This window comes from Nicotiana attenuata, unplaced genomic scaffold (genome assembly GCF_001879085.1).
Source record: "Nicotiana attenuata strain UT unplaced genomic scaffold, NIATTr2, whole genome shotgun sequence".
In the NCBI taxonomy this organism is placed as follows: domain Eukaryota; kingdom Viridiplantae; phylum Streptophyta; class Magnoliopsida; order Solanales; family Solanaceae; genus Nicotiana; species Nicotiana attenuata.
The window spans coordinates 217,246-232,884 of record NW_017671229.1 but is presented as its reverse complement, the minus strand read 5'-3'; the positions used below and the strand labels follow the sequence as shown (position 1 = coordinate 232,884).

Genomic DNA, 15,639 nt, shown 5'->3' with positions numbered 1-15,639 from the left:
TCAGACTTCCCCATTTTTCAAGCAAAGAAATAAGCTCACACTCTCAACCAACCTCACCCACAAATGACAACATGATTCTTGTTGTTTTTCAAACAACTTTTGCACAGAAAAGAAGAATTAATTTAAGCCCTAGTATTTGAGAGCACAAGGAAAGAAGAAGAAGAAGATGCAATAGAACAGAAAGAGCCCAAAGATTAATCCTTCATACCTTGATGCTTGCACTTAGGAGTAAAAATGAGGGAGTTTCGCAGTTGGGAGAGTGAGGAAGATACCAGTCGTTCAATTTTGGGGCCTCAAAAGATTTTTGCAATTTTTGGCAAGTGTTAAGTAAGACCCAGTATAAGTTCCTCAAAGGTCACATTTGCAACCCCTTCTTCGCAATTGCAAACTTTAAAAATTCTGCAAAGGTCGCAAATGTGACCTATTCTTCGGTTTTGCGATGGGTCAAAGTTCGCAAATGCGAACACTGAGCTTCTGCAATTTCCAGCTACTGGCTTTTGGCTTTCCGGTCACCCCGACCTGCTCAAATCAACTCCAAAAATTGTGAAACTTGGCAGATTAGTTGAAATAATATATTAAGCTATTCTAGAAAAAAATTCAAAAACGACTAAAATTTTAAAAACGATGGGTTGCCTCCCACCAAGCGTTGTATTTAACGTCGTGGCACGACGCGAATCAGCTTCACCATTTTTCTCGCCACTTAGACGATAAGAATTGGGCACCTTACTTGGACTCAAGCTTGTGCCCACGAGCAATGAGGGGTGGTAAGTAGATGATCAAACCACGCATTAATTTCTTCATTTTGCATTTCTTGGCTTTATTGTGAGGAATGTCATTTTACCTTCTTAAATATGCAAATTGCAAAATGTATGGCTCTTGTTTTCTTCTTTGCACTTCCATATGGATTTGCACGGCTCGGTTCCCATATCACCACGCAATTTCAAAGTTGAAAAATGCTTGGAACGCAACCTCAAGCCTTCAAATTTGCAATTCTTCCCGGATTTTAACATACTCTTTTTCCCCTGAACTAGAGTAAACTTCAACCATATTTTCAATTACACCGGTTGACTCTAGTTCTATATTTTTCTAGGCATCACCAACAAGCATGGAGTCGGTTGGCGGATGTTCAATTCTTGATTCTTCAAAATAAAGCTCACTTTATTCCTCGAAGCCGGACCCTTCTTGACCTCTTTCCGCACTCCCAAGTTGGTGGGCATAGTGAGGCTCAACCAATATTTTCATTTGATCTTCCAAAGTGCGGATATTCTCATCATTTTGAGTCAAGACTTGCTTCAAGTCCTAGAGTGCAAAGTTGTGCTTCTCCTCATTTTCAAGAATGGCCTCCAACATGAGCATCATTTTCTCATTTTGAGCATTTGAGAGTTCTTCTTGATTTTGATCAAGTGCCGAGGCTTTTTGGACCTCTAACGCTTCAAGCATTTCTTCTATTTGTACGTTTAGCCTTTCAAGCGCCAAATCATTTTGGAGACTATTTTCTAAAAGCAAGGCATTTTGCTCGTTGTTTCCTCCTTCAAGTAGACATTCTAACATGAGCTTGAACTCTCCATTTTGACCATGCTCAATTTCTTCCACTTCCATATCCCTAAAATTTTTATCACAAAAAGTAGAATCATTATAGCGAGGGATGGGGGAAGGGAAGGACATATAAGCACAATTATCCCAATGACCATTTTGATGACCACACTTATCACAAATACTCCACTTATGGATTTCAGATTGTGCACGCAATCCGCTCCCGGAGAATTTAAATAATTTTTCCACGAGTGTGGTCCTCCACAATAAGGGCAAGGGTCATCAAAGTATGAACAACTACCATCCAACCAATTTTTATTACGCGATGCCATTTTTCAAAACTAAGAAAATAAACAAGAAAAATAAACCAGGATAAGAAAAATAATTATACAAATGTTCACAACTTTGTACCAAGAACTTACGCTTACTTCTCAAATAACCTAAATACGCCAAATTGGTCCCCGACAACGGCGCTAATTTTGATGACGTCCAAATCCACTACTAAAAAGTAAATAGACACGGTCACATGCAATATAATTTACCCAACTATGAGTCGGGGTCGAATCTCACAGAGAATAATATGTAGGCGATTAGGCATGTAAGAGAATTATCACTTGTTAGGCTAAGCCAAACATTTAGAAAATGTTTTAGAAAATATTTATGCTAAATGCGAAAATGTAAACTAACCTGGAAAACAAGTAAAATGATCAACGGCTACAAGTATGGATGCACGGGGAATTACACACAAGTAACGATTCAATGTATTTCACGATTTTACAAATATAAGCTAGTTTATGTTAATTAGCCTCGGGTAATAATTCTATAGTAGCATCTTCCGAAGACTAATAAGACTTCCTAATTGAATTATCTCTAAAACAATTAAGAATAAGAACACCCGAATATGGCTACAAGTAGTTCAATTCTATCCCTAGGTAGAATCTATAAAGTGAGGGTTAAAGCCTCAAGTTCTTGTTAATTAATCTTTCCCAACCCCAAATTATCTTTCTCAAAATTAAATCGAAGTAAATTGGCGAGTCTTAGGGTTAGCTAATCCCTTTGGAAACATTAAAGAACAAGAATAATTAAAGAAATAATAACTCACTTTATAACAAATAAAAATCGTTCAATAGATAAACACAACAAGATATATTATCCACACTTTAAATATGAATATTTCCATAAACAAGACTCAAGTGTTGGATAAATACTACACACTTAGATATACAATACAAAGCAAGGAAATGAAGAAATGAACATAAATGGGTAAGAAATTCTCAACCAAAAGCTTCAAATCTTCAAGACCCAAGTGTGTGCAAGAACCCTAGCTTCCGAACTTGTCTTCTCTAGTCCAAAGACTGAAAAATATGCCAAAGATCTCTTTCCAATAAGCTAAGTCGTGTGTTAAAGGGTTTGGGGCCAGAAAATATGAAATTACAGAAGTACCAGAACTGAAGCACGATATTCGCAATTGCGAATATTAGTTCGCAATTGCGAACCCTAAGATTACTGTTGCACATCGCATTTGCGATCTTTATGTTCGCAATTGCGAACTTGGCACTTGGTTTTCGCATTTGCGATGGAGATCTTTGCATTTGCGAGGTTGACTGTCTGGTTTGACTTCGCATTTGCGACCATCTTTTCGCATTTGCGAACACTGACCGGAATGTTTGACTTCGCATTTGCGAAGTTGATGTCGCATTCGTGACATCTGAGGCCTTTTTCTAGATTTTCTTCTTTTCAACTTCTTTTTGACTCGTTTTTACTTGGTTTCTTCATGATCACTTCTAAATCACATATAACTTATAATATAGAAGTAAACAACATTAAACACATGATTTTATCAATCAAACATAGCACAAATCGAAGCTTAAAGACGAGATAAGTTGGTAAAATACCAACTTATCACTGCACTACGGTCGGGCTATCGAATATGGGGTCAGAAGTGAATTACGAGTCGGACCAATCTGTGAATCGAGGGAGCTCCCCTTACATGAAATGATGTGGTGGTAAACCTCTCATTCTAATTCAGTGCTCTCCGAACCGTGCGGGAAGGTTTTTTCTCCGTCCAAAATTTTTCCAAATCAAATGATTCAAGACCTGAACTGAAAGATACAAACAAAGCTTTCCGACTCGGCCTTGAGAAGTCTAAGTTCTAAATTAATGATTTGTAATATTCAATAGATTTCTTAAGACAGTATAGAGTTTGGATTAAAGTTATTGCATTCGGCTAAATCCGTAATATCTAGCTCCGCCCTTGCCTGCAATTGGACCTGCTGTAGTTGATAAGTAGAATTGAGAAGCCTGACGATATGCCACTCGGATATATAGTAGTGTTGCTAGAACATAATGCACTTTGGAGGTGGGTTTTGGGGGTGGGGGGAGGGGAGAGGGGGGGTTAGGCTACATGATGCACTTTGGAATTGTAATCTGTAATGGTTGTGCTCACCATATTCCAAAATTCCTGTTTTATTTTTGAGTTAATAGGGATTTAGTAGGATGAATTTTAAGTGACAAAGTTAAAATAGTGATTTTTATGTGATAAACCTTTACTCGGATGACAACAGATGAATTTTTCCCCACAGGCATGGCAACTTCTTTTGGTATACTATGAGTGTAAATTTTGTACTATTTTTGCTAGCAATATTTTTCTTTTCTTTTTCCAGTATTTTCATCGTAGTTTGTTTACTTTTGTATTTCAAATCTGTTTTGAAGAAACAACAATCAAAATACGTTTTTCTTGAGCTGAAGGTCTATCAAAAATAACTTTTCCACCTCACACAAGGTTGGGATAAGGTCTGCATACAGCTGATCCTTCCTAGACCCGACTTGTGGTATATCACACTAAGTATGTAATGGTTGTTGTTGTTGGGTGTAACTTGTTGTAATATCTTGCCTTATTTTTCAAGTTGTTATGAATGGTAATATGTAGTTATGTTATAAGTGACAGAGTAAAAGTCAGTTTATCCCCTTAACCTTTATAAGTTGGGAAAGGATACCCCCTCACTTTTTGAATGGGAACGGAAACCCCCTTGTGTATTCTTTTTCCGATTAGGCTTTCTTTTTCTTCTTCTTCTTTTGAAAAAAAACTTTGGTTTATTCTTGATTTTGTTTACACGTTAACTAACTTTGATTAAATATAGGAGTGTGACTAAAATCCTTAGGACAATCTTTTGTGTTGTTGTTCCTTCTAGATGAAAGTTAACTTCCAGCCATTCTTTACTAAAAATCAAACAAAGAAAAGTGATCAAAGGACCATGAAACACAATGTCATTAGATACCTAAATAGCAACTGGTAATCCAATGCTTATCATAACTATAGATCAACAAATTAAAGTGACACTAACAAAAGATGCAGCAAAAAAAAAAATTATACGTATAATAAGACATAGGATTCGAAAGTTCTTATACCCCATTGTTGAGAAGTACATATGGTTTCTCAATGATAAGACGATGCACTCTATTCATATTGTAGTATTTTAATATTTCTCCTTTGTCCTTTTGAAATATCAAATCTAGCAAACAATGTTATAATAAAAATATATTTATATAAATATATATACATGAAAATTAAAATTTGTACACAAGCAAAAAGCCACTGACATGGCATGTTACTTCAATACTAAAGAAAGTAACTCACCTTGAAAGTTTTATCTGGTATTGAGATGAGTTTAGGTTTTCCTCAGATTCCAAAGCTACTAATCCAAGAATTCACTTAAAAATAAATTACTGTAATTTGTGCAACCAAAATTTTACCAGAATATAGCGCCAAAAATATTGCTTAGTGCCAAATTTATTCCCTTCAAAAAAGGATTGTTTTGACTTTTTACATTTATGGACAACAATTTTTTTTTTCAAAAAAAAAAAAAAGGAAGAAAAAGAAAGCTTAATCGGAAAAGAATGCATAAGGGGTTCCTTTCCCATTCAAAAGGTAGGAGGGGAGGGGGTATCCTTTCCCAGGGGTCGTTTGGTAGGAGGTACTAGAAAAAATAGTGCAAGCATTAGCTCTATGTATTGTTAATACTTTGTTGGGTATATTTTTTCAACCTGTGTATAACAGATACTTGTATCTGTTATACATCATACTTGGTATAATCCTATGTATAACTAATACATAGAAAACCATGGAATTAGTAATACCAAGGCTATTAATGTATGCATTAGTATGATCAAAGACAAAATTGTCCTTAAATTCCCTTGAAGCTAGAGAATATGGAAAACATTTTTGTAAAACTATTTTTCTTAAAAATATGCAATGCATTATAATTTTAATACACCACACCAAACAGTAGATAAGAAATAATATCTGCATAACTAATGCTTGCATTACTAACCCATGCATTACTAATATACCTTATTCCGAACTATTCTTATATACCCTACCAAACGAGCCCTTAAGTGACATGATTGTAGGAACGGATTAGGGCTTTATGTAGGACTTTTCCTCGAATTGAGATTTTGTCGCGCCAACGTGATATTAAATACCTAATAAAAAAGAAAAAGAAAAAAAACGACAAAGCCTCGAAAAATAATTGAGGAAAATAATCATTGACTTTTCTCATTCTCTATCAGTTTCAATCATCGGACAGCACAAAGCGAAAATAATTGAGGAAAATAACCATTGACTTGAGTCAACGAATTTCTCATTATCTTCTATCATTGGCCAACAATTTTTTGTGTTGAAAGGCCAAAACAAGGCCACATATCACATAATTTCGATTATCTGTATTACTATATAATATGAATATTTGATCTGATTCCTCTTATAAATTTGCAGGTCAGCTCTCATCATCCAGGAGAAGCAAGAGAACCAACGGAAGAAGAAACAGCCAAACCAAAAAGGTAATTTTTTTTGCAATTTTTTCGTTATATGCTAAACATATATAAATATATTATATTCTTTGCTACTTCAAGTTGAATGACATGACACATAGATTGTTTGGTCAAGTTTTCTAAAGGCCAAAAGTATTTTTTTATTTTATTTAAAAAAGCCTTACTTTAGAGAATGAAAGTGTATGGCCAAGTTTATGGCGAATAAATAAGTGTTTTTAAGTAGTAACAAATTATTTTTAGTTTTTAAGCAGAAGCGAAAATATCATCTCCAATAAGTGTTTTTTTGATTTATTTTTAGAACAAGATTACCCATATGAAAAATTCATCGTTACTAAATTAAAGTAATAGTAACTTCCTCTTTCATAATTTCGGGCTGCCCTATTCTTATTTATAATTTGGCAATTAAAAGTACTTTTTAAAAATATAGGCCAAACACATACTACTAATGAAAGTACTTCTAAAATTATTTATCCAAATACAAGCTACTACTCTCAAATCACATTTTAATTTGACAAGCAATTTTGATTTAAAAATACCTCTTAAAATAAGTTGATTGGCAGCTTAGCCAAACAAGCCATTATGTTTTTTATTTCATAGAACAATTAAGGGCCCGTTTGGCCATAAGAAAATTTTCACTTTTTTTCTTTTTTAGAATTAGTTAGTGTTTGGCCACAAAAATTTCACATTTCATTTGAAGTTGAATTTCGGAATTTTCCGAAATTTGAAATATTCCAAAAAGATGTTTTTCAAAATTTTCACTTTAAATCACTCACAAAATTTCAAAAGCAGCTCCATATTATATTCATATCCAAATGCAACTCTAATTTTCAAGTACTATTTTAAAAAATAATTTTACTTTTCTCCTAAATTTTATAATTTTATGTCCAAAAGCCCACGTAGTTCTTTTTATCCAAAAATTAAAATTTCTAATATGTTATGGAAAGACATGTAGGACGAGAGTTGATGTGTGGTTTATTATTATTATTATTATTATTTTTTGGCCTTTTCAAATCGAATTCTGCAATGAATTGGATTTAACAATAATAACCATCTATGACTAGATATTAAAAGAATTTGATACCAGACCATTTTAACCCGATTTGTCAGTTGTAGAAATTGAGGCCTTTTGCATCTATACCCGGTTTTAGGGTCATAATTGAAGCTATACCTACTTTGCAAAAATATTTGCAAACCTACTCACTTCAAAATTAATTTAAGACTTATCGGGTCTGAAGTTAAAAAAAATAAGTCTGAACTGCAATGCGCTTAAGGCCAATTAAGACTAAAGTGCGAAAATTGTACTTAAGGCCAAATACGTCTGAAGTGCAATAAATATTTTCATGAACCTAAGGTCAGAGAGGTCTGAAGTGAAAAAATTACACTTCAGATGCACATAAGGCCAAATAGGTCTGAAGTGCAACCACTGGTTTCATGCACTTAAGGCCAAAAAGATCTGAAGTGCAACCAATTGTTTCATGCACTTAAGACCAAAAAGTCTGAAGTGAAAAATTTGTAATTCAAATGCACTTAAAGCCAAATAGGTCCGAAGTGCAACCAATAGTTTCATACACTAAAGGCCAATAATTTTGAAGTAAAAAAATTGTACTTCAGATTCACTTAATGCCCAATAGGACTGAAGTGCAACCAACGTTTTCATGCACGTAAGGCCAACGAGGCATGAAGTCTTTGGCCTTAAGTGCAAATTGCCCAAAAACAATAACTTATTTTTCAAATTTTAACAATCAAATACACGATTTTTAACTCCTAATTCTACTCCAAATGGAAAAAATAAAGAGCCGCAACAACTCATTACCGTAAAACATCATAAACTACTTAAAATATGTCCACAAAACACCATATAAAATCACTATAGAAGAAGAAAGAGGAGGAGGAGGAGAAAAAGAGCTAAAGTTATTTAAACTTGGGTACTACTTAAAAAAAAAATTAAAAAATAGGTACAGGTTAAATGGGGAGAAAGTTAAGCAAGAGGAGTAGCACACTCTATTGAGATTACCGCAATAAATCACCGAACTCCACTGCTTCATCAAACTATAGAACATGGGGTCTTTCTCCTCCCCCCCCCCCCCCCCTCCCTCTTTGTCTCTCACTCTATCTCTCTCTCCCTCAACACGTACAAGCAGTACCTTTTCATTTTACTTTATGTTTGTGAAAGGGAAACCTTGATCAAGCAATTGTAAAGTTGTCCGTATATGACATGTCATGGGTTTCGAGTTGAGGAAGAAGCCACTAAGACTAGCGCTAGGGTAGGCTGTCTACATCGCATTCCTTAGGGTGCGGCCATTTTTCGTACCTGCATAAGCGCGAAACATCTTCTGCACCGCACTGCTCTTTTTGTTTTTGTTTGTATTTTCATACAAAAAGAAACAAAGGTAGGAAGTGTTTAGGAATTTGATTTTTAATTTTTGATTTGGTTTATAGATATAGCCAACGAACATAATATGTTTGGTTTGGTAAATGAAACAACTTAACCAAACCGGCTTATGTACACCCTCCTCTGTCCTATTGTTATCATGAAGTTTTGCTTATACTTTCTTTTCAAGCAGTTTCATAGCATATTTGGTCAAGTTGCAAAAATCAGTTTATTTTGAGAAGTGTTTTTTTTTCAAAAGTACTTTTGATGAGAAGCAGTTGATGTTTGGCTAATTAATTTGAAAAGCACTTCTGAGCAGCAATTAGTATTTGGCCAAGCTTTTAAAAACTGTTTCTACGTGTATTTTTCTCAAAAGTGATTTTCAAAAAGATGTTTTTGGAGAGAAGCTAGTTTTTTTCTGCTTCTCCTCAAAAGTACTTTTTTTCTTCCAAAAATTTGGCCAAACACTTTAACTTTGAAAAAAAAAAAGTACTTCTAGGATTAAAGAAACTTGACCAAACAAGATATCAGCCTCAAACTTTTGTAATTTGCTTAGCTTGAAACTCCTGTTGCAAAAAATTATGACTCATTTTCATTAATTACAGATAGGAGAAGGGAGGAATGTGGATCAATTAATTGAGACAAATCAAATTCTTGATGAAATATATTTAGATTTGTACCATTCATCTACCAAATCATGTACCATATTTAGAGTAAATGTGGGGCTAAGTGAATCAGATCCAGATGCTTGTAATTAAGCCAATGTTAGTCTCTATTGGTACTTTGCATAAGAAGAATTCACAACTACGCTTGATGGAGAATTATAAATTGCGTTACCTACAGCGGTTTCTCAGGAGTGAAAATTTGCATTTGTGAATTGGAGAATTGAAAGATGAGGCACTAAAGTGTTCTGATGATATAGAGGATATTTATAGTGACAACAATACTGTTCAAGTCCACGCCATCATCATGAATTCGAGCGACGGGTTCTGAATCGTCTAAAATTTTGTGGCCAATAGAAGAAGACATTATTATCCCCTACAGTTGCATAGATGGCCAAGTACCTCGAGATTTGTTATTACTAGAAAACCAACTTCCTTTCTTTGTCCTTACTAAGCTTCACGACATGACTATGGATCCAATAGTACCACTCATAAAATTCTTCCTTCTTGAAGACAACCCTGCATCCTTTCTTGAGACTGAATCTGATGTCAAAAACATCAAACATTTACTTCAACTAGTACACATGTCATGTCACCCTTTGGAGAAGAAAACTAGCCTTACTCATGAGAATCCTAGTTTGGAAATGGAACATTTTAGGAAAAGCTTATGTTGGAATCCTTCACAAATGGTTAGGCTGAAAAAATGCCAAATGATAAGGACCACCAAACATGGGATGCTAACATACCAAATCAAAAAGAGCTTCGCGAAGCTAGAGTTACATTTTCAAAAGTTGGAGGAAGATCACGACCTTGGAGATAACACAACTTTATTTGACATTAAATTTGAGAATGGAGTGATGACAATTCCTTGTTTTGAAGTCTTTGACGGTACGAAGACTGTTGCTGCCAAACGCATACGCAAATATACGTGGTCGTACAAGTAATAGAATGATAAGTCGAGTGTCGAACACACAAAGACTTGTATCAACTACCCACTAATTCACCAATATTGTTATTCAGTCAAGCTAAATTTGAGTTCAAGAATGTGATTATACTAAACTATAGTTCTAAGTAGTACTAAATTATCAAGCAGTAAAATGATTGTTATGTATTCAATAGAGACAAATATTCCAGGGTTGTGATCGATTCACCAAACCTATTGTGTTCTAGTTAACTCTCGCTCTCATACAATTCACTCATGGTTGCTAATTAATCGATAATTGCTCTCATAGCCTTCTCGCTAAGTACTATTCGCCTATTCAAAATAGATTAACGCCTATATTCCTATGAAATCAATCTATTAAAAACACATTAAGATTACGATATTTAATTAAGCATGGTGACTAGGTATATTCCAATCCTAACCACAAATTCGCACACCTAAGAGTTAAGATCATGCTCTCTTCAATTCTTCTCTAATCTAAACATGGCTTTTCCAATCATAGTATAGATAGTAAATAGAACCTAACTGCTGGCTAGATGATTAAGTAATTAATCAGAGAATTGAAGAAACAACCATATATTAGTGAATTGGAATCAAGTATAAGTCAACTTTAAACAACAATATTCATGGCTAAATCACAACCCTAGAACAATGAATTTTTAGCCACTCATGATAATAGCAAACAATTTCATAAGTGTTGAATAATTGAAAATACTAAGAAAAGATGAAGAAATCTGAGATGTTCTTGCTCCCGGATGTTTCTTGTGTGTATCCTCTCTCAAAAGTGGCGTCCCTCCTTCACAAATAAGGCTAGTCTTGCTTTTATACGTGTTGGGTAGGTCTAGGGCCGAAATAACCGTGTCCCGGGCGAATTTGGACAAGTTTCACGCCATTGGCGCCCTGCCCAGCACCAGGCGCTGCAATGTCCAATTTTCCTGGTTTCGTCCGTTTTGGCTCTAACTTAGCACACTTCGCCCCCAATTGCTCCCGGATTATTCCTACACATAAAAACACCTCAAATTAATATAAATCAATACATTTTACATCCTAAATTCACGAAACAAAAATAAAATATGAGGCGATATACACACAAATATATATACTTTAAGCTAAACATCAAAGACCAGAAAATAAATCTTATAGCATACAAGCAACAATCATCTGATGTACATCCTAGATATTTCAGTAATTTTTCCATTTTCATGGATTATCTTATCGACTCAAACATAGGTGTGAGTTTGCTTTGCCAAAAAGGAATTACGAAGAATGAGATAGGAGAGGACAAAAGAGTGGCTAATCTGTTTAACAAAATTAGGAAAGGGGTTGGGATTTCCTATGACTTCTATTACAAAGAAGAATACATGATGTTAGTTCAACTGCAATTATGTGCGCTGCAATTCCAAGATAACTAGAATCAGCTATATAAATCGTTACTATCTATTATGACATGTCAATCCTTTGTGTTTCCATTTCTTAAAATGTATTGTATTTTCTTTTTTTATTTTTTGGCAAAAGAGTAGAAGTTAATACAGCTGCAAATTGAAATTACTTTGGGTTGATACAATGAAGTCTTAACCCTTATCTCCCTGTCTCTCTTTGCTGTAGGAATTGCAGTTTCAAGAAGAATGTTACATCATATTGAGATTACCCAAATGGATCATCAAATTCCACTACTTGTTCAAACTTCTGTAAATGAGGTGTCTCTCTCTGACTCACACACACCCCACACTATACTTCTTTAATTCAAAAATAAATGAAGTTATATATGGTGTCCTTCACTTTATGCTATCCTTTAAAGGTATTCCCTCAATCTCAAATTATCTATCGCGTTTCTCTTTACACGTTTATTAAGAAAACTAGTGATGTTATGCCCGGGCTTAGCCCGGGCCCAATAACTATTTATGTACAGTCAGACATCTCTATAACAGCATCCTTATATAACAGTTGTTCACTATAAAAGCTAAATTTTTGTCGAATCAATTTTTATGTTATAATGTATGTTATAATTGATGTTATGTTATAATATATGTACTCTATAACAAAAATATCGAAACAAATAAGACTGTTATAGAGGGGTTTGATTGTATGAGCAATCCTTCCAGAGTCCCCTATGCGGCATTTTCATAGATACCCACTATTGGGATCACCGTTGAAGTACATGCATTGCACAAAAAATTTCAAAGTATACCCGCTCAGATCCGAAGTAGTTCAATCTCTTCAATGCAACTTCAAAAATCAAATATGAAGTTCTTCTATTTTTCAGATGCAACTTCAGAAATTCGAATCTTAAGAGGTTCAATCTCTTCAATGCAAGTTCAAAAATAAAATTTGAAGTACTTCTATCTTTCAAATGCAACTTCAGTAACTTGAATCTTAAGTAGTACAATCTATTTAATGCAAATTCAGATATCGAATCTTAAGTTCTGAAGCATAAATTTGTTCTTCGATTTTCAATAATCTAGTACACGATTCAATGACAATATCTACTCCAAATGAGCTTAAATTTGAAATCACTTTCAAATATCATAAAGAACAAATCCCAATCATCAAATTGTCAACAACAAAAATTTAACAAACTCACTTTTCAACTAAAAAGAAGAAGAAGAAGAAACTTTAAGCACAAAGAAGAAGAAAACAACAGCAAAGAAGAAGAGAAAAGTTTATATATTTGAAGTTATCGAAAAACTGGGAATCAGTTAAAAAAATTTCAAAAAATGAATGCAAATTCAATGAGCGGTGCAAAATTGGGTGCCACATGAAAATTTTACCCTCTACGTCACCCGAGTTCCTTTTTTTTTGTATTTTAGTTGTGGTAATCTGATTTTAAGTATAATATTAAGTAATATGTTACTGAAATTTCCCGAAACACTAATTATCATATCTTATTGTTCTAGAAAAAGCATCTGCGTGAAAAATAGAATTACATATGTCCTTATTTCTGAAGTATCGAACTTCATTTTTTTATGTATTATAAATTTTTAAAAGTAATTTAATTTAAAAAATTAAAGTATAATAATAAAATTTCTCAAGCCGAAGAACTAATTTTAAAAAAAATATCCTTATTAGTAATTTCTTTGTCTCATTATATGCCTTAAATATGAGGTAGAGAGTAAAACGATACTATTGGAAAGTAAATAGTGATTAATTGTACCTCAATTTTTTCCAAAATTTATAAAACTAATTAATTCCTATTTGTAAGCAACTGCAATATTCTTGCGCATTGTAGTAAACTACCAGTAATATGGCAAAATACAGGGGAGGTTATTGTAATAAAGCAAAATGTGAAGAGAAATTTCTGAAATAATTTCAATTTTTATTTTGGATAATTTTCAGTCTTGATTGCAAAAGATGAGTGTTGGTGTAACTGGTAAAGTTGTTGTCATGTGACCATCAGGTCACGGGTTCGAGCCGTGGAAACAGCCTCTTGCAGAAATGTAGGGTAAGTCTGCGTACGATAGACCCTTGTGGTCTGGGTCTTCCTTAGAAGCGCATGGCGGAAAATCGAAAAATGAGGAGAAAATCTTTCTTCAAATTTGTATTTTATCTGATCATTATTTGTTGACAATTTATGTAAAGAAAAGAAACACAAAAGAAGGAAAAAAATATGACTCATTAATTTCCATTAATTACAGATAGAAGAAGGGAGGAAGCTGGATCATTTAATTGAGATAAAGGAAATAAATGGTCAAAATCTGTCAGGACTGAAAACAAACAAACCTGCAAATGAAATCCTTGATGAAATATTTGCAGATTTCAACGATTCATCTACCAAATGTTGTACCATATTCAAAGTAAGTGTGGGGTTACGTGAATCAAATTCAGATGCTTATAAACCAAAGGTGATCTCCATTGGTCCTTACCATAAACACTATCCTGAACTTCGCTCCATGGAAAAGTATAAACTGCGTTACTTACAGCGATTTCTCCGCAGAAAAGAGGGGATTGATGTGGAAAGTTGCATTAGGGAATTGAAGGATGAAGCATTAAAGTGTTATGAGGATATAGAAAAACATTGACAATGATATTGTTGCCAAATTTTCAAATATATTGTTACTTGATGGCTGTTTTCTAGTTGAATTCATTCGAGAGCGTTGTGGAATGTGTCCAAAAGAAGAAGGTTGGATTATCCCCAGAAATTGCATAAGTAATCAAGTACGTCGAGATATGTTGTTAGTGGAAAATCAACTTCCTTTCTTTGTCCTCACAAAGCTTCATCACATGACTATGGATGGGGAAGATGAACAATATTGCAGGAAAAGCTTATGTTGTAATCCTTTGCAAATAATTAGGTCAAAAGCTAACCCAAGAGATAAGGACCACCTAACGGGGCATGCCAAATGCAATAGAGCTTTCCGAAGCTGGAGTTAGCTTCGTAAAAGTCGGATATATTTATGAGTACATGAAGAGAGAAAACTTTGGAGATAACACAAGTTTATTTGAGAACGGGTTAATGAAAATTTCTAGTTTTAGAGTCACTGATAGTACGGAGACTCTCCTGCGGAATCTGATAGCGTACGAGCAACAATCGTCTCATGTACATCCTAGATATTTCAGCGATTTTGCAATTTTCATGGATTATCTTATCGACTCGGAGAAGGATGTAAATTTGCTACGCCAAAAAGGAATTATCATGAATAGGATAGGTGAGGACAAAGAAATAGCTACCTACCCTTTTTAACAAGATTGGGAAAGGTGTCGTCGTTTCATCTGAAAACTTCTATTACAAAGAAGAATGTAGAAAATTGGTTCAACATTGTGAACAACCATGGAACCTAATGAAGGCAAGTTTGAAGCGCAATTATTTTAATAGTCCGTGGGTAGGAGCTTCAACTGTGGCAGCTGTCATACTCCTCATACTCACTGCTATGCAGACTGTTCTAGCTTTCACAAGTGATGTTTGAATAGTTATTGTTCTAATTATACACAATGGTTATTTGATTTTGTTAATCCTTTCAGTTTGGTTTTCCTTACTATTATTTGTGTATCCAATACAAGTTTATATGAATTTATGGTAATATTCTGACATTTCATTTGTTTTAACACAATTCGCCTGTATCTCCTAGTTCTTTAATTTTCGCAAGATGAACACAGCTAGGCGCGTCGTCTATCTTGGCCTTCTAACTAAAATCAAGTGATCTTAGGTATGTTATGTACACATTATGCAAAATTTGATATACATATATACAAGGCCTATGACAGAATATTATGAAACTTTTTTATGACTGTGATGAGGAAATTTGGCTTCTCTGAGACGGGATTGATATCATTTGGAGATTGGTGGTTGATGTATGGTATTCCAC

General features: G+C 34.2%; 2 pseudogenes; both read left to right on the top strand.

Annotated features, from left to right (window-relative positions):
- Positions 1–3,109: 3,109 nt before the first annotated feature.
- LOC109206846 lies at positions 3,110–10,494 on the top strand (annotated as a pseudogene).
- On the top strand, positions 6,217–15,379 carry LOC109206854 (annotated as a pseudogene).
- The last annotated feature ends 260 nt before the right edge of the window (positions 15,380–15,639 follow it).